The following is a 19,132-nucleotide window of genomic DNA, read 5'->3' on the forward strand; positions in this document are numbered from 1 at the left end:
AACCTTTGTAAATGAATCGAAATATTGTGCTCCGAGGCAATCTTTGTGACGATCTCATCTCCCCCATTGCACAATCTCTCTAATAAAATGATACTTGTGCTCTATATGCTTTCTACATTTATGGTTGCAAGGCTCCTTGGAGTTTTCCACAGCACCACTGTTATCATAATAAAGTGTGATGGGTAATAACATATTTGGAACAACTTCTAAATTTGTGAGAAATTTTTTGAGCTAAACGGCTTCTTTAGCAACTTCATAGGCAGCTACATACTCAGTCTCCATGGTGGAATCCGCAATACAACCTTGTTTAATGTTGCACCATACTATAGCTCCTCCATTTAGGGTGAACACTGATCCTGATATGGATTTCCTTGAATTCTTATTAGTTTGAAAATCAGAGCCAATGTATTTTGTAAGGATCAAATCCTTAGCCCCATACACAAACATATAGTTTATTGTTCTCCTAAGATACTTGAGAATAGCTTTAACTGTTGTCCAGTGATCAAATACTGGATTGAATTGATATCTACTGACTACTCCTACTGCATGGCAGATGTCGGGCCTAGTACACAACATGTCACATAAGGCTACCCACTGCAGATGCATAGGGAATTCGTCTCATCTCCTCAACCTCTTGAAGTATCTTAGGACATTGTTCCTTAGACAAGATAATTCCATACCTGAAAGGTAACAAACCCTTCTTGTAATTTTGCATTGAATATCTGATGAGCACTTTGTCAATATAGGATGCTTGGGACAAGGTTTGTGTTTTGTTCTTTTGATCCCTTATAATTTGGATTCCTAGAATAAATCGTGCTTTGGCCAAATCTTTTATTTGGAATTGAGCAGCTAGCCATTCTTTAATGGTAGTCAGGTAACCTACATCATTTCCAATGAGTAAGATATCATCCACATACAATACAAGAAAAACAACTGAACTGTTGATGATCTTCTTGTAAACACAAGGCTTATCAACATTTTGATCGAAGCCATAAGATTTAACTGCAGCATCAAACCTTATACTCCAAGATCGAGATGCTTGTTTCAATCCATAAATGAACCGATTAAGCTTGCAAACCTTTTGCTCTTGACCCCAATGTATCCCTTTGGTTGGGTCATGTAGATGATTTCGCTAAGATCACCATTCAAAAAGTTAGTCTTGACATCCATTTGCCACATCTCATAGTTATAATATGTGGCAATAGAAAAAAGAATCCGGATAGACTTAATAATAGCAATAGGTGAGAAAGTTTCTTCACAGTTCACTCCCTCAACTTGGGTATAACCCTTTGCTACTAGTCTAGCCTTAAAGGTTTGCACCTTTCCATTTACACCCAGTTTCCTCTTGTAGATCCATTTGCAACCCATGGGTTTAACTTCATCAGGTTGATCCACAAGTTCCCAGACATGATTGGAGTGCATAGACTTCATTTCTTAATCCATGATTTTGATCCATTCATCTTTGCCAACATCAACCATTGCCTTCTTGTGAGATGATGGATCCTCAACCTTATCATGTAATATGACGATTTGAGTTTCTGTTAAACCCAAATAGCGAGTAGGTTGGGTTAAAATCCTCCTATTACGTCAAAGCTCTTTCAACACTTGAGAAGGATGAGTTTTACTAGATGAAGCAACATCAACAACTCTTGTTGATGTGCTCGTCTCTTCAAAACTCTTGTTGAAGTTTCAATAGTTTCTCTGAAAATTTCATTTAATACGATTTGGCTCCTTGGCTTATGTTCTCTAATATGGTTTTATTTTAAGAAAGTAGCATTTGTCGATAAAAAATACTTTGTTTTCTTTTATATTGAAGAACATACCACCTTTCATTTCTTTAGAATAACCTACAAATAGGCATAATCTTGAATGTGGTTCCAATTTCTTTGGATTTGTCACAAGCACATATGCTAGACATCCCCAAATCCTGAGATGTTGTAAACAACTTTTATGACCTCTCTATAATTCAAAAGGTGTTCCAATAACACTCTTTGATAGAACCTAGTTTAAAAGGTAAGTTGCAGTTTCCATGCATAACCCCAGAACGAGATAGTAGAGAAGCATAGCTCATCATAGAGCGAACCATGTCCAATAGGGTATTTCTCCTTTCTGATACACCGTTTTGTTGAGATGTACCAGGTGATGAGATTTGAGATGTGATTCCATGTTCTATCATATAGGTTTGGAATTCAATATCCATATACTCTCCACCTCGATCTGATCGAAGTGTTTTAATCCTTTTACTTAAAAAATTTTCAACTTTAGCCTTATACTCCTTGAACTTTTCAAGTGTGTTAGACTTATGTTGCATTAGATAAACATTCTCATATCTTGAATAATCGTCCATAAAAGTGACAAAATATTCAAATCATTCTCTAACTTTTACACTCATTGGACCACAAAGGTCTAAATGTATAATCTTCAAGGGTTCTTTGGCTATAACCTTTTCCAATAAAAGGTCATTTTTGTGATTTTTTTCCTCTAGATAAGATTCACATACAAGTAAAGAATTTTCTTCTAACTCGTTTAGAAGTCCATTCTTAACCAACCTTTCAATCCTATTGAGATCAATATGACTTAGTCTTAGATGTCAAAGATGAACATTATCTTTAGGAGAAAAATTTTCTCTTTCTTAGTTTTAGTGGTTGCAGTGTTGAAGATTTCAATATTGTGGAGACTTTTAGATACTAGCGACCTTAGTACATATAAGTTTCTTTCATTTGTTGCAAAACAAATATCAATACCATGTTTCGAGACAAATGCTTTATCCTGAATAAAAAAATACATTAAAAAAGTGTTCTAACAAACATGAAACTGAAATCAAGTTCCTTTTAAAATTAGGAACATAGTAAACATTGTCTAACAACATAAACTTTTATTCCAAAAACAATTTCAACTCCCAACTACAACTGCCAAGATAACCTCTCTTGTTCCAACCCGTAGAGTCATCTCTCTCACTGCCAGCTGTTTCTAGGAACTAGTTTCCTGCAAAGAAGTACAAACGTGGTTTGACTCTGAATCAAATATCCAGGCATGGTTATCATTTTCCATCAAACACATTTCCAGAACCAGTAAATCATATTTACCTTCTTTTTCTTTCTTTTTCTCGGCCAAGTAGTTTGACCAATTCCTTTTCCAATGCCTATCTTGGTTGCAATGATAATAGGTTCCATTTGTAACTTTGACCTTCTTGCCCTTTTGGGCAGCAACAGTGGTGGCTTTATTCCCTTTTCCACCATTCTTCTTTTTCCACTTTATCACACAAGATGAAGAGGGAGGCATAGATTTAGTTCCAGAGGTCGAACTTCTGATGAACTTTTTCTTATTGAAGAAGGCAACATTTACCTCCCTATTATTTATTTTCGCTTTCAATAAAGACTAAAAAATCTGTAGCTCATTAAGGAGGGTGATGAGGTTGTAATTAATTTTGTTCATAACACAATTGTTACATAATTGCAAAAAGCTGTCTGGCATGATTGAATGATAAAGCTCACCTGACTGAGCTCATTTATGAGACTTTCATTCATCTCAGCAGTATTGAAATGGTTCATCATGTTAAGGACATGTTCCCTAATAGACCATCCTTCAGCCATTCGCATACTAAAGATGAACTTAAGAGCATCATGTATGTCTTGTGAGGATGGTTTTCCAAACATGTCTAGTGATGATTCCATGATCTAGCATGCATTGATTATGGTCTCATGCTTTTTGGCCAGGACTTCAAATAAGTCTGCCAAAATATAGACCTTTGCCTTATCATTGGCCTTTGTCTACTTCTCATAAGCACCACAAACACTTCGTGATGTGTTGTGCCTAGGGGCTGGAGGACATTCCTCCATGAGAACGAATTTGAGGTCATCCAGTACCAATAACATATTCATCGTATTTTTCCAAGTTGTATAATTTTCTCCAATTAATTTTTCGACTCCAAGTAAAATAACGTTTGAGCTAGACATATTGATACAAAAACAAATTATTTATATTAGACACTTACGCAAAATTCGTTTTTCATTTTAATCCAATCAGTTTAGCAAAAATTAATGAACCCCAACATCATTGGATTTTGCAATGATACGTACAGTGATTTGGAATAAATGCACCTTAGGGTTTCAATGATTCCTTATCACTAAAGTAAGACACTCTCAATCAAATATTATCCCAAAATAACTCCTTATTCATATAATATTTAATTATTATTCATGTGGTCAATAAATCATTAACCGCTTTAATGTTTTATCGTAAGTGTAACCCTTCATTTTCAATCCTATAACCCCGCTCCAACCAGTCTGCCTCAGGGAAGAACATAATTAGTGTAATTGGTTATAGCAGTCTTACCCATTTCTGGAGTTTGTAATGCCCTTCCCCATGCAAATACCTTCCTAAGGGGGGGTGCGCCCAGGGCACCACGAGGAAGAGCATAAAAGAAACATTACAAACTAACGAAGGAGACCACATGATATATTGTCACACGCCTTTCTCTCACTTACTGTAAACACTTTCTCCATTCACCTCGATATTGACCCATGCAAATACATTCCTAAGGGAGGGTGCGCCTAGGGTACCATGAAGCGGAGCATGAATCTCACCCTGTGAACTCTTTAGGAGAATGTGAGTAAAAAAACGACATATCATAGACATCATTTTCCTCCCACTAAATGTTCTACCTTTTGGGTTTATTAACTTAGAAAAAGTAAGGCTAAATTATTTTAACTAATTCATTGTTAAATTTGCTCAATATAACACTTATATTGAATAGTCTAACAATATGTGCTTTTGTTCATTAAATTCTTTTAATGAAATTAATCACTTATTGCATGCTTATAAAATATTTTCCCAATTCACCTTCTAGGTCCATTTCCATGTAGAGAAGTTCTATTTCCGTTAGCTTAAAAACCTCAGCCTAAACAAAACATTCTTTAGACAAAAGCCCATTATGAGCAATTATTTTATAAATTTAATCTTTTAACTAAGTTCATTCTAATCCTATTAAAACGAATCAAAAGATTAACCTATTTCTAATCTTATTAGAAATGTGTTTAACATAAGTCTAGATGAATCAATTTTAAACCATACAAAAAATTGAACTTATGTTTACATACAACTCTTTATTATCGATTTTAATCTAATTCATTAAACTTAAAACCTTTATAAAACAATGAATTTGTCAAAATCCTTTTCATTTGAATTATGAAGACTTTGATTATATATAACGTTTATATTAATCTAAGTAATGTCTTACTCAATGCAAAGTTCATTTTTCATTTAATTATAACGCTTATAGTTATCATACATGAAAAACAAACATATATATTCATTTCTCTACATCATACATGATAACATTTATGATGCATGAATATGCTTACTCAAAACATGCATTCAAATAATATAACAATTATATTATAATGCATGAGCATGCTTACATTAATCATATAACCATATAACATATATATGATGCATGATCATGTTTATCCTAAGGTGAGATTTTAATACTATATGGCATACATTATGCAACATATAAAACATATAGTTAAAGAAAATATCACATGCATTTAAAACTATATAAAAGCTATGATAGACCAAATATCGGCACCCTAATTTTAACAAAATTAAAATTACAAAGGAAAGTTGTCATCCTTGCGTTAGAAGAGACTCTTGGGATCAGCTATCTACCAGGTACCTTCAATGATGCACAAATTGAGACGGACAAGAGGTTTCCATTAAACTCCACGCATGGCAGACGAAGTGCTCGACGCATGGTGCTTCGCTCGACATATGGGTTTCGAATACCACATGTGTTGGACAATGAAGTTCAACACATGGGCACCATCCCTCCACACACAATCGTGAGCATTGCCTCCACCGCGCCTAAATCCTTTCACCATGTGGGCATTTACTCGTCCATGGGTATGCTACTTGTTGCATGAGTTTGTGTTCAACTTTGTAAGTGTCAACACATAGTATATGTTGATGCGCTTATATTCAAGCTCTTCTGCTTTGCAAGGCCATCACCCTATCGCATAGAATGCATCCTGCTATAAGCCATCATCACATGCCAAGATACCAGGGGCCACGAGACAGAAGCAGATCCTCTATTTTTCTTTGAAAATCTGAGCTCTCGACAGCATTATTTCTGGCCCCCAACGACCCAAAAAATACAGACTCGATTGCAAAAATAAAATGCCAAAACAATATATTGACCAAATTAACATTGATCAAATCAAGATACCAAGATACTAAGCCCTTACATTGATCAAATCAGGATACAAAGATACTAAGCCCTTACATTGATCAAATCACATGTCGAGATACCAGGCCCTTAAATTGATCAAATCTACATAAAATTTTACAGTCTATGGAGCCAATAAATGAAATTATCTATCAAAAAAACATCGTACATTTTCAAGCAAGAGGCAAAAAAATAACCTACCTCATGAACTGATTTTTGTTTCAAAAACAGAAAATCAAAATGCAAAAAAATATTGGCTCTGATATCAATTGAAGGAATCAAATTCCCACGGAAGCGTGTGAACGCCTTGCATTTAGACATTTGTTTTTATGGAAACAAAAAAAAGTAAAATAAGACATGAATTTGTAGGATAAACATTCAAACAAAACTATAAGCATGCTAGAAAGGAGGAAGAAGAGAAGAAATCAAAACTCACCTTTGAAGATTCTTCTAGCTTTCCCCTTTCATCGTTATCAACAATCTCGAACTTCTCGAATGAAGAACGACACCATCAACAAAGTCACCTTCTATTCTCTAGGATTCATAGAACTTGGAAGAGTGGTCTCCAAGAACTTTTGAGGAGGAAAATGGTAGAAATTTTTAGAGAGAAGTTAGAGAGAAGGTGGAGGCTTGTGTAAAAAACTTCTTGCCCTAAATGGCTATAAGGATATATTCATATGGGGAAGGGTTAACCCCTTCTCCAAGAATTTTCCTCTATAACCTTAGTGCTAATTAAATAAATAACCCTTATTTAATTATTTGGCACATTAATTAAATAACCATATATTAAGTCCTATTTAATATACATTTATTTAATTGTCATAAATATCATATATTTATACTAACCTTCAATCTCCATTATTTTTTAATCAATTAATAACCATTAATTAATCAATTAAATAACTATATTAAATCATATTTAATATGGAGTTAATTAACATATAAATATCACATATTTATATGTGTACATCTCTTTATGAATCCAATTCATATAAATTTAATATTTGAATCTTATTCAAGTATATCTCTCTTACAAAATTTGGATTATAGATCATATCTATAATTAACCATTATATATTAATCTCATTAATATAAAATTTCTCATTTCATTTTAACAATTTAAATCGTTCCTCATTACTCTCCTTGAATGAGCTAACAAGGAGACCTTATGGACCTACATATTAGAAGCTCCAATGATATGAGATTAATTGATTAAACTTCTTTAAACCAATTAATCAATATTCATTAACTACCGATCACTCCACTAAAGATCGATAACTGCACTTTTCGCACTGTAGATATATTTATGTGTCCATGTATATAATCGATCAACATAGCAATGATCCTTCACAAATGCTCATAACTACAGATGGGTCAAAATATCATTTTACAGTTACATCTAACTTCTTAAATGCCATCGATTTCTCTAATGAACAAACAATTTATAGTCCAACTATAAACTAACACCTCTTAGGCCAGTGAAAGGTCTAGGCCTCACTGTTCAAGACTTGAAACCAACTACTAAGGGAGCAATTTATCTTCTCTCCCAAGGAATGGGAAAGAGTGAATTTCAACTCGTGTGGTTGTGTTCCCAACTCTCTAATCAGACAAATCCCCAAAATGGTAGGCTTATTGAGTCAGCTATCATGGTCACTCTCACCATACAAATCAAATGACTGTCGTTAGAAACAGGAGTTCACAACTCACTTAGGATTAAGTCAAGTCTTCTATGGTCATCCTAGTGAAATATTAGTTTCTTCAAGTAACGATGTTATAAAGAGAAACTAATTATTTCGTTGTCCGGTCTATGTATAAACTCCTTTATACAGGATACCCTCACTCACATGTTTTTACATGAACAATATGGTTCATATTGTTTGTAACAATTACATCTCATGTAACAATTACAAAGTGGGTCGTATCTGCAGTGTTACTAGGATAAGGCACCTGACCTTCATCCATTTACTACAGACCTTTTAGGTTATTACTTAATCATGAACCACCTATATGTCAGTCACATACTGTTCAAGTGACATCATATAACCTTGGATCTTAGTTTATCAAATTGAATTAATGTTGTCTAAATGTCAAATAAAATGTCTCTAATTTTATTAAATAAATAATTTGTGTTAACAAAACTATAAATCATGAGATACACTAAATTTAGGACATCAATCCTAATATTAAGCCACATAACCAATAAACTAAGATCCAAGATTGTCTTCTGTAACTTGAGCATGTATGTGGAGACATACTGGTGGATCATTTTCTAGCGAAAACCTAAACGTTTTTGTAGTAGATGGATAAGGCCAAGTACCTTATCCTAGTGATACTATGAATACGATCTGCTTTGTAGTTTTTACAATTATTGTAAAGTGCTACAAATGATATGATTCTGATCATTCATGTAGAAACATATGAGCGGGAGTATTCTTTGCATAGAGTTTTTATAAGATCGGACCAAGAAATGAATCGTCTCACTATATAACATCGTTGATAGAAGAGTCTTACATTTCACCAGGATGACCATAGGTACTTAACCTGAATCCTGAGTGAGTCATGAACTTTTACCTATGAAAGCGGTCTTTTGATTTGCAAGGGTGAGAGTGGTCAGTTCGCCGACTCAATATGTTTTGCTACAACTCACCATTAGCTGTGGGAATAGGTTAGCCGTACTTAAAATGTGAATAAAGCTCCTCTTTCAAACTCTTCGACTTACAACTCTTCAAAAGAAGTGAATACTTTTTCATTTGAAATTTGTGGTAAAAGTATGAACATCTATTACTCCGGGTGAATCAAGGTTAGGAACAATGAATCTCTTTATGATATATAGATTCATTTTACAAGTTCATTATTATGGGTAGTTCCTACAAAGGATCAGGTGAGGTCTTACCATATATATTACTTATGTTGTTGCATATGGGTTCTTACTTATTAGTAGCATATCCACTGTTAATATCTTTATGCTCTTAACTTGTCACGGAGAAGTCTTGCGCTATTTACTAGTGAGTGGTATTATTGGACTGATCTTTTGGTGGGAAATTTACTTCATTTTAGATAATGAAACCATTCCATTACTACCAACCCAAAGAAATACGACTTCTCTTAGATATACGGTTTATGCCATAAAAGTACGAAGTTTGACTGATTTGGAAACATTGGGCAATTTACTTTATAACTAAGTTAGCTCCTAGGCTAAAGCAATGGGACAATAGACAATGTTATCAGCATTGCCTCACCGCATGGACTTTCCTCTAGGCTTTGTAATGGAAGAATTAGGCCAACAAAGAATTTCATTGACCTTTTTGCTATAGCGACTACTATTAGTTGTATTGATGAGCCAGTTGACTCTTTTTCTTCTGTCTACATGGTTGATTGGTTGGCTTCCTCATCACAATAAAAGATGGGTTGCAATAATCTATTCTCTTGTTGGTCCTATGGTCTTCTGTTGAAGAGCGTATGTACTCTAGGGATAGAGGAATACATAGAGTTGAACATAGTAAAATAAGAAATTGAAAGATTTAATTGAAACCGTTCGTTTGGAAATTTTTCGAAAAGCTAATCATAGGTTCCTCTCCATTAAAACAATAGGATCTTATGTTCATCACTAAACTTGTTGAAGAGATAAAATATTACCAAGGTATATCTTTTTTATCAAAGGTTGAATCGATCATCAGAAGAAGAATTGGGCTAAAATTAGGATACATTCTGGAAAAATAAAACTTCCATCGAAAAGAAGCAAATGAAAGGCTTTCATACAAATTCTCGTAGAATCGAGAATGAAGTTTTCATTCTGTACATGCCAGATCATGAATTAGTAACTACATCCAATCTCAAAACTATTTGAATTTTGCATTTCAACTAATTTACATGATACATCAGAATAAGCATTTCTAGGATTTAATGATTCATAAAACTTTGGTATTCACATTTACAGTTCATTTAGCTAGTCAAACAATATTGGCTTACTACCTTCAAGCATAAAAGCTCTAGATGAATTACTTACTTCAAGTCCTAGATCACTGTTGTTGTTGATGAAGCTATGTAGCAGTTAAGTACCCTTGTTCACTTTCAAGTATTTGGGATTAGCTTCATCAAACTGAAATGGGTGATTAGCGTATAGAAGCTCTTTTTTTCCACATTTTAGGGATTTGTCTGATTAGAGAGTTGGGACGCAGCTACACAAGAAGGAATTCATCTCTATAGTTAGAGAAAGTAGAGAAATTGTTCCCTTAAGGGCTGATTTCGGAGCTTGAACAATGTGACACCACACCCTCTCTTGGTCCGAGAGAGGTTTGGTCATAGTTGGACTATAACTTATTGTCATTAAAGGGATCAGTGATACTTAAGGAGTTACATGTAACTAAAGGGGCAAAATGGTACTTTTGGTCCAATTGTACTTAAAAAGCAATTTGTGAAGGGTCGTCGCATCGTTGATTAGTTATATTCAATGAACACAGAAATATATATGTGTTGCAAAGAGTGCAGTTATCGGTCTTTAGTGGGGTGACCAACAGTTAATAGAAGTTGGACAATTTAATTAAAGAGTTTAATTAATTATCCATAAACCATTGGAGTTTCAATCTATAGGTCCATAAGGTTCCTCAGTATCTCAACTGAGATTATTGAGAGTCAAATTTGTAACAACCCAGATTTGTACGCATACACTATAGGAAATTAAATATTGAAATTTATTGGATGATAAATATAAATACCCTAACCTTAATTTAGGAAGCAGAGAAACAATTAAAAAAATAAATAAAAATAAAAATAAAAAATATTAATAATATTAATAAATAAATAAAAATAAAAGAAAATTGGAAAGAACGAAGGTGGAGAGAGCGAGACTCTAATTGAATGATAAATAAATAAATAAGTAAATAAAAGAAAATTGGAGAGAGAGAGAGAAAGATGGAGAGAGCGAGATTGAAGAGAAAATTGGAGAAAGCGAGAGTGGAGAGAACGAGATTCCTGAAGAGAACGGGATTAAAGAGAAAATTGAAGCATGCGAGAGTAGAGAGAGCAAGATTGAAGGAAAATTGGAGAGAGCGAGATACTGAGAAGAGAGTTGCGCGATCGAAGAGAGAATTGGAGAGCGAGAAACCCCAGCGAGCGAGGCTAGTGAGATTGAGGTTGGCGAGAGTAGAGAGAGCGAGATCCCTGGAGAGAGCGAGATTGAAGGAAAAATCGGAGAGAGCGAGAATTGTAGTGAGAAAGCTGGAGAGAGCGAGACGGAAGAGAAAATTCGAGAGCGAGAGTGGAGAGAGCGGGATTCCCAACGAGAAAGCTGGAGAGAGCGAGATTCTGAGAGCAGGGAGAGCGAGATTTGGACAAAGCGAGAGTGGACAGAGCGAATTCCTAGCGAGAAAATTGGAGAGAGCGAGATTCTGAGAGCAGAGTGAGCGAGATTTAGACAGAAGCGCGAATTATGCGTTGAATTTGGCCACGATATTATAGATTATACATAGAAAAACCCTAAAATTGAATACAAATAAAGAATGATGACGTAAGGGCAAACGTTAGCCAAGATTAGGTGTCTTATTGAGAGGAATCCTTAAACCCTAAGTAATTTTAAAGAAGCCACCTGTACGATGATTTGTCACACTGAGAAGAGCTGAAAACTACTATAAATAGACCCTTTGCCTAAAGATTTAACCCAGTCTCAAACAAATCTCAGTAACAAAGAATCGTGTGAAAGAGTAAGTGTGAGTGAGGAAGTTTTGTGAGGTTAAAAGAGAAAAGCTCGGGTAAGGTGCTGCCCAAATTTCTGCCCAAATTTCCTTCTAGTTTAAAAAGGGAAAGCTCTACTGATCAAATCATAAAGAATAATAAGGAATAACTAGATCACGGTAAGTAGTTTATCTCACCCTCTCTTTAAATGTTCTATGGTAGTGTACCTTTATTATATTACATGATTATGTTAATTGTTATATTGCATTACATGTTTAAAACACGTTTCTCTACAAGGGACCCTATGCATTATGTTTGTTCACGATTACGTTAAAATCAAGTTTTAATTAGGTGTAAGTTATGCTTCCAGTCTAATCTTACGTTTATGTTAATGCTTGATGTTGGATGCGACTCTAGCCCTACTGACTGTATGTCCCGCTAATCATCAGATGGGTTAGTTTCTGTTTAAGTCCCCATCTTCCTATCAGGGCGGAGAAATTTATGCTTCCAGGGCTGGCAGGGCATGTATGATTGCACCCCTCCAGGCCTAATCTTACGTTATGTTTATGCTAGGGACTAGTAGGGTATGTATGGTTGCACCCCTCTAGTCCAATATTACATTTATGCTAATGGTTGATGTTGGATGCGACTCTGGCTCTACTGACTGCATGACCCGCTAATCATTAGATGAGTTAGTTTTTGCCTAGGTCCTCATCTTCCTATCACGACGGAGAATTTTATGTTGGAAGCATAACCGATCACCACATGTTATTATACGTTTTCGGTCCGATCATATGTTTTCATGACATGTTGCTTGTGATTGTGCATTTGGTCACTACCCTATGTGAGAACTACTTACTGGGTATATTATATACTCATCCTATATTTTTACAGACTTTGTAGGTAAGAACACAGCGTAGATGGCAGAATTGGACATCGCTCAAATGGCCAACCATCAAACTCACTATTATAGGCATATGCATTTTGTACCACCACGATAATGTTTTATGGATCCCGATGTTTTGATAAATAAACTTTTTATATAGTTTTTCTATCTAATTAATAAAATTTAGATATGTTCTTTGAAATTTTCACCAAAACTCATCTCATCATAGAAAAGTCTAAGTATGCATGTCGTAGCGGTCGGATTATAATGTGTAAGGATCCGGTCGTTACAGTTTGGTATCAGAGTGTTTGGGCCAAATAGGCTCTATTGCATTAGAAGAGTCGTGGTGTTTGATGGTTCGGCCTGTTAAGTGATGCCCATAGCCATGCCAAATATGCTGGTAAGTGGAATTTTCAAACGAGTAATTTAGTAAACATAAGGTATGAGTTAAAAAAAAAATTAAATTAGATTGCTTCCTTATTATGAAAATAAAATGTGTGCACCAGATGCCACCACAAAGGGCTCCAACACGACGAGGCAGACCTCGGAGTGAATCCACAAGGGATCAAAATCAAGGACATGGACAGACGCCTTATGTGTTACTTAAACCAGAGGCGCTACAACTACTAATACAAAATATGAGCAATGGAAACACAACCTCGTACACCACACCAACAACCAACTATACAAATGACTCGAAGATCATTCGAGAATTCAGAAAGTTCAACCCTTCAACATTTGATGGATCATGGATCCAATTATAGCAGAGAATTGGATAACAGAAATAGAAACTATTTTCCGCCATATGAACATCCCAGAAGAACAGAAAGTAAATTGTGCCACCTTCATGTTAAGAGGCGATGCAAAGTTCTGGTGGGACTCCACACAAAGAACAGTCAAAGGTACAGTCTCATGGCAGCAATTCAATCAGGCTTTTTACAACAAGTATTTCTCTTTGACAGTGAGATATCAAAAGGAAGTGGAATTTCTTAATCTTTGTCAAGAAAATATGTCAGTGGCAGAGTATGAACAGAAAATTGATCGCTTGTCTCACTCTGTCCCTCGACTAGTAGACACAGAAGAGAAGAAGGTGGAAAGGTTTATTTGGGGAATAAAAGAAGGCATTTGAGGCATTGTTACTGCTTTCCGACACAAAGAGTATGCCCTTACCCTCGAGTCGGCCTTACTCATGGAAGTAGATCTTTCTGCCAAAACCTTAACTTCTGAACGAGGATGCATGCCAAATGAAAAGAGGAAATTCTCCCAACAGGGCTTCCAATGCTCACAACGGCAAGCAAAAATTTCCCAAAGCACTCAGGACGTACAGTCACCACAGAAGAGTCAAACATTTACATATCCTAAGTGCAGAAATTATGGAAAACACCATCAGGGGTGATGTCTTCGGAACTTAGGGGTGTGTTTCAACTACGGCTAAACAGATCACTATACAAAGGCTTACCCAAAGCTCATCAACCAAGTATTAACGGCCCAGACCACCCAGCCTACTAGTAACAAGATTACCCAACAACAGAAAGGACGGGTGTTTGCTCTTACACGTCAAGAAGCAGAGGATCAAGATGCAGTTGTTACAGGTACATTACCCATCCTCGGGTATTATGCCTTCACTTTATTTGATTCGGGCTCTATTCATTCATTCATCTTTACAATATTTGCACAACATGCTCAATTAACATCAAAGCCCTTAGGCTACATTCTATCTGTAGCTACTCCTGCCGGAGTATCTATGTTGGCCTACTCAATAGTAGAAAACTGTGAATTGTCAGTATCAAGACATAAACTAGGGGTGACCCTTATCATCCTAGACATAAGTGATTTCGACATAATACTAGGTATGGACTGGTTAGCAGCAAACTATGCAAGCATAGATTGCCATAATAAAGAGGTCATATTCACCTTTCCAACAGGAACCAAGTTTAAGTTTAAGAGTTCTAATGCACCATCAGCCCCAAGAATAATTTCAGCCTTAAAAACTAAACATTTGCTCAACCATGGGGTTTGGTCATATTTAGCGAGCGTAGTAGATTTACGAAACCAAAAGGATGAAATTAAGGTCATTCCTGTAATAAGGGAATTTAAATATGTATTCCCAGAAGAGTTACCATGATTACCACCTAGTCAAGAAATAGAATTTTGTATAGATCTAATTCCCGGATCTGAACCAATATCTAAAAAACCATATAGAATGGCACCTACAGAATTAAAAGAACTCAAAATACAATTACAAGAATTGTTAGATAATGGATTTATACGCCCTAGCGTGTCTCCATGGGGAGCACCTGTTTTATTTGTTAAGAAAAAGGATGGATCAATGCGTTTATGTATAGATTATCGGGAGTTGAATAAGTTGACAATAAAGAATAAGTATCCACTCCCACGCATTGATGACCTATTTGACCAATTACAAGGAACCTCAGTATTCTCCAAAATAGACTTACGATCTGGATATCATCAACTACGAATCAAGGAGTCGGATATACCAAAGACTACTTTCCGAACAAGATATGGGCATTATGAATTCGTTGTGATACCCTTTAGTTTAATGAATGCTCCCGCAGCCTTCATGGACTTGATGAATAGAATTTTTAAGGACTATCTTGATAACTTTGTGATCGTATTTATAGATGATATTTTAGTCTATTCCAAGTCAGAGGCAGAACATGAAAGAAAAACATCTTAGGGACGTTCTTTCCATAAAAGAAATGAAAAGTTGTATGCCAAATTCTCCAAGTGTGAGTTTTGGGTGCGACAAGTTGCCTACCTAGGGAATATTGAAAAGCAAGAAGGAATCTCAGTGGATCTTGCTAAGATTGAAACGGTTATCAACTGGCCTCGCCCAACAACAAGTCAGCGAGGTGCGAAGCTTCCTTGGATTAGCAGGATATTATAGACGATTTGTGAAGAATTTCTCAAGTATAGCATTACCCTTAACTAACCTTACTAAGAAGAATAATCCTTTGTTTGGAACAAGCATGTGAGCAAAGCTTCTAGGAACTAAAACAAAAGTTGACCACAACCCTTATTCTCACCATACCTGACGGATCAGGGGGTTTAACTGTGTACAGTGATGCATTGAAGAAGGGACTTGGAGTTAGCTGCCGTAGTCTTTGCCTTAAAGATATGGAGACATTACTTATATGAGGGAAAGATCTAAATTTATCCAGATCATAAAAGCCTTAAGTACTTCTTTACCCAAAAAGAGTTAAATATGAGGCAACGAAGATGGTTAGAATTAGTCAAAGACTATAACTGTGAGATCCTCTATCATCCAGGAAAAGCTAACATTGTTGCTAATGCTCTTAGCAGAAAGTCAGCACATACAGCAGCTCTAAGTACCATCTCCAAACACATAATAGATGATCTTGAAAGAGCTGAGATCTCACTAATACCAGAAACCTTCACAACTCAAATAGCACAGTTAATTGCAAGACCTACATTAAGGCAAAGGATAATTGATGCACAACAAATAGACAAATACCTAAACAAACAACGACAATCAGAGAATGGAGAAACCAGTCAATTCTCTACAGCCCCAGACTGCACTTCTTTACTGTGGGCGTCTATGTGTACTAGATGATGAAAAAATCAAGAAAGAACTACTGAAGAAAGCTCATGAATCATGCTTTTTAATACATTCTGGGAGTACCAAAATGTATCAAGACTTGAAAGCACATTACTGGTGGTGTAACAAGAAAAAGGATATAGCTGACTATGTAAGTAAATGTTTGGTTTGTCAATAGGTGAAAGCTCTACGACAACGACCACAAGGACTCCTTCAGCCTTTAAGTATTTCAGAATGGAAATGGGAACATATTTCTATGGACTTCATCTCAGGACTCCCGAGAACTGTTAAAGGCCACAACATGATTTGGGTGATTGTAGATCGACTCACCAAATCGGCCCACTTCCTACCATGCAAAACTACTCACACTACGGAAGCACTAGCTCAAATGTACCTAAAATAAGTCATCTGGTTACATGAAATCCCAGTATCAATTGTTTCAGATCGAGACCCTCATTTCGTATCCAAGTTCTGGAAAAGTTTACAAAAAGTAATGGGCACACAGCTAAATTTTAGCACAGCCTTCCACCCACAAACTGATGGCCAAACAGAACGAGTTAATCAAATCCTAGAAGACATGTTGAGGACATGTACTTTGGATTTTATTGGAGCATGGGATTCGCAGATACATCTTATAGAATTTGCTTATAATAATAGTTATCAGGCGACAATTGGTATGGCTCCCTTCGAAGCCTTATACGGAAAGAAATGCAGATCCCCTATACACTGGGATGAAATCGGGTAGCGAACACTACTAGGACCTGAATTGGTGCAGCAAACATCAGAGTCAATTAAACTAATTCAGGAAAGAACGCGAATAGCTCAAAGCAGACATAAGAATTATGCTGATAACCGTCGAAAAGAGCTGGAATTCAAAGTAGGAGATCACATATTTCTAAAGGTAGCACCAATGAAGGGCATTATGCGTTTCGGACGAAAAGGCAAGCTTAGCCCTCACTTCATTGGACCATTTGAAATATTAGAACGTATTGGCCAAGTAGCTTACCGATTGGCATTACCACCCACCCTTTCTACAATACATAATGTCTTTCATGTATCGATGCTTCGAAAATATGTGTTTGACTCATCACACATAGTAAATTATGAACCTCTACAAATAAGTGAAAACTTGGAATATGAGGAGACTCCGGTTTACATCCTAGCAAGAGAGAAGAAGTCGCTTCGTAATCGGGAGATAAGTTTAGTGAAGGTTCTTTGGAAAAATCAGCAAGTGGAAGAAGCTACATGGGAACGAGAATAAGAGATGAAAGACAAATACCCTTATCTGTTTAAGAACCAAAAAACTTTCGAGGACGAAAGTTTTTAAGGGGGGAAGAATGTAACAACCCAGATTTGTACGCATACACTACAGGAAATTAAATAATGAAATTTATTGGATGATAAATATAAATACCCTAACATTAATTTAGGAAGCAGAGAAACAATTAAAAAATAAAAATAAAAATAAATAATATTAATAAATAAATAAAAATAAAAGAAAATTGGAAAGAACGAAGGTGGAGATAGCGAGACTCTAATTGAATGATAAATAAATAAATAAATAAGTAAATAAAAGAAAATTGGAGAGAGAGAGGGAAAGATGGAGAGAGCGAGATTGAAGAGAAAATTGGAGAAAGCGAGAGTGGAGAGAACGAGATTCCTAGAAGGAACGAGATTAAAGAGAAAATTGGAGCAAGCGAGAGTAGAGAGAGCCAGATTGAAAGAAAATTGGAGAGAGCGAGAATTGCAGCGAGAAAACTGGAGAGAGCGAGATACTGAGAAGAGAGTTGCGCGATCGAAGAGAGAATTGGAGAGCGAGAAACCCCAGCGAGCAAGGTTAGCGAGATTGAGGCTGGCGAGAGTAGAGAGAGCGAGATTGAAGGAAAAATCGGAGAGAGCGAGAATTGTAGCGAGAAAGCTGGAGAGAGCGAGACGGAAGAGAAAATTTGAGAGCGAGAGTGGAGAGAGCGGGATTCCCAGCGAGAAAGCTGGAGAGAGCGAGATTCCTAGCGAGAAAGCTGGAGAGAGCGAGATTCTGAGAGCAAGGAGAGCGAGATTTGGACGGAGCGAGATTTAGACAAAGCGAGAGTGGACAGAGTGAATTCCTAGCGAGAAAACTGGAGGTAGCGAGATTCTGAGAGCAAAGTGAGCAAGATTTGGACAAAAGCGTGAATTATGCGTTGAATTTGGCCACGATATTATAGATTATACATCGAAAAACCCTAAAATTGAATACAAATAAAAAATGATGACGTAAGGGCAAACGTTAGCCAAGATTAGGTGTCTTATTGAAAGGAATCCTTAAACCCTAAGTAATTTTAAAGAAGCCATCTGTACGATGATTTGTCACACTGAGAAGAGCTGAAAACTACTATAAATAGGACCCTTTGCCTAAAGATTTAACCCATTCTCAAACAAATCTCAGTAACAAAGAATCATGTGAAAGAGTAAGTGTGAGTGAGGAAGTTTTGTGAGGTTAAAAGAGAAAAGCTCGGGTAAGGTGCTGCCCAAATTTCTACCCAAATTTCCTTCTAGTTTAAAAAGGGAAAGCTCTACTGATCAAATCATAAAGAATAATAAGGAATAACTAGATCACGGTAAGTAGTTTATCTCACCCTCTCTTTAAATGTTATATGGTAGTGTACCTTTATTATGTTGCATGATTATGTTAATTGTTATATTGCATTACATGTTTAAAACACGTTTCTTTACAAGGGACCCTATGCATTATGTTTGTTCACGATTATGTTAAAATCAAGTTTTAATTAGG

The 19,132-nt window shown here is 36.0% G+C and overlaps 1 pseudogene; it reads left to right on the forward strand.

Annotated features, from left to right (window-relative positions):
• Positions 1-16,303: 16,303 nt before the first annotated feature.
• LOC150033386 (uncharacterized) lies at positions 16,304-17,689 on the forward strand (annotated as a pseudogene).
• Positions 17,690-19,132: the final 1,443 nt, after the last annotated feature.

Source organism: Benincasa hispida, chromosome 10 (assembly GCF_027475165.1).
Source record: "Benincasa hispida cultivar pf3 chromosome 10, pf3_genome.v1.1, whole genome shotgun sequence".
NCBI lineage: Eukaryota > Viridiplantae > Streptophyta > Magnoliopsida > Cucurbitales > Cucurbitaceae > Benincasa > Benincasa hispida.